Here is a 1,367-nt window from a genome sequence, read left to right on the forward strand (position 1 = left end):
TTAAGAGGAAAAAGACATGAAAACACAGAAAAACCCAAAAACCCAGACGGGGAGATGATGTGGGGAGAGAGCATGCTGGCAGACTTCGTAGTCAGCTTCCTCCTGGTAGTAAGGGGGATATTCAGGGACCTCTCCGGGACCCAGGCAGTCGCCGGCACCTCAGGGAGCCCCCACTGTGCCTTGCGGGCAGTACTTGGGGTCATATATCTGCTGGCCCAGGCCAAGACCTGGCTACTCTGGTTGGTGCCCTGTGTGTAACCCATCTGCAGGGATATGGAGGAGTTACCACACTTGTCGGTTCCCAGCTTGGTGTCAGAGATGTGCCGCTGCGTCCCAGGAGCCGTCATGGCCACCTGGCTGACACATTTGTTTATACCCATCTGGACACTGATGATGGAGTGGTCCATGGGGGGCAGGATGTAGTTGTTGGGGTCGTAGAAATGCCTCCTCATGCCGTATGCGGTCATCCCTGACTGGCTGGCGCATTTGTTGGTGCCCATCTGCAGCCCGAGGATGCACTGGCCAGCCTTCAAGGGGGGTTGTCAGAGTTCCACTCCTGCTTCTCCAAGTACTTGATGCCAGTGTCCACCCCGCTCTGCAGCTCCTTAGTCTTGGCCTTCCTCACCAGGGCGAGAAGAGACACCTGCAGCTGTGTCATACTTCTACTCTCAAACAGGTCGTTGGCCTCGAACAGGTCCATGGGGTTCATCCGTAGCTGACCATGGCCTTGATGAAGTTGGAGAGGTTTTCTAGCTGGTGCCAGTTCTGCATGGAGTGATTGATCTTGGGGACTGAGCCTGGCTGTAGCTTGTTCATGAGTGTGCATAAGATAATCCCGTCCTTCAGGCCCTTCTGGAAGTCGGGGCTGATGAAGAGGCCTGTGAGTCCCTTGATCCAGCTGTGGAGCTCTGCCTTCTTCTGGGGGTCATATTTGGACAGAAGCTGGTTCTTGACCTCAGCCCACAGCCCACATGAGGGGCCCTTGTTACACTGCGTGGAGCTCATGGCTGGCAGACACGGCGGCGGGATGGGACCGGACAGGACGGGACAGTACCCGTGAATTTTTCATTCTTATCTGCCCACTTTTATTGGGTTGCTTTTTCTTACTGGTTTATAAAAACCATTATATATTGGAGCTTTGAACTTTTTATTAAATGTAATATAATCACAGGCTGTCACTTGTTTAAACTGAATTTTTTAGTGGCATCTTTGTCAGTTACTAAGCTACTGTCTCTCGGCTTCCAACCTGCCCTTCTATATTCAGCTCTGGGATGCTGGAACTGAAACTGTGAAACTATAGTCCTCCTTAGCCAGCTGGCCTTCTGATAGGTCCCGCCAACAAGGGGAGCTAGAGAGAGACTCGAAGC

The 1,367-nt window shown here is 52.7% G+C and overlaps 1 pseudogene; it reads right to left on the reverse strand.

Annotated features, from left to right (window-relative positions):
• LOC134730106 (calponin-2-like) lies at positions 1 to 1,005 on the reverse strand (annotated as a pseudogene).
• Between the last annotated feature and the right edge of the window lie 362 nt (positions 1,006 to 1,367).

Source organism: Pan paniscus, chromosome 23 (genome assembly GCF_029289425.2).
Source record: "Pan paniscus chromosome 23, NHGRI_mPanPan1-v2.0_pri, whole genome shotgun sequence".
Classification (NCBI taxonomy): Eukaryota; Metazoa; Chordata; class Mammalia; order Primates; family Hominidae; genus Pan; species Pan paniscus.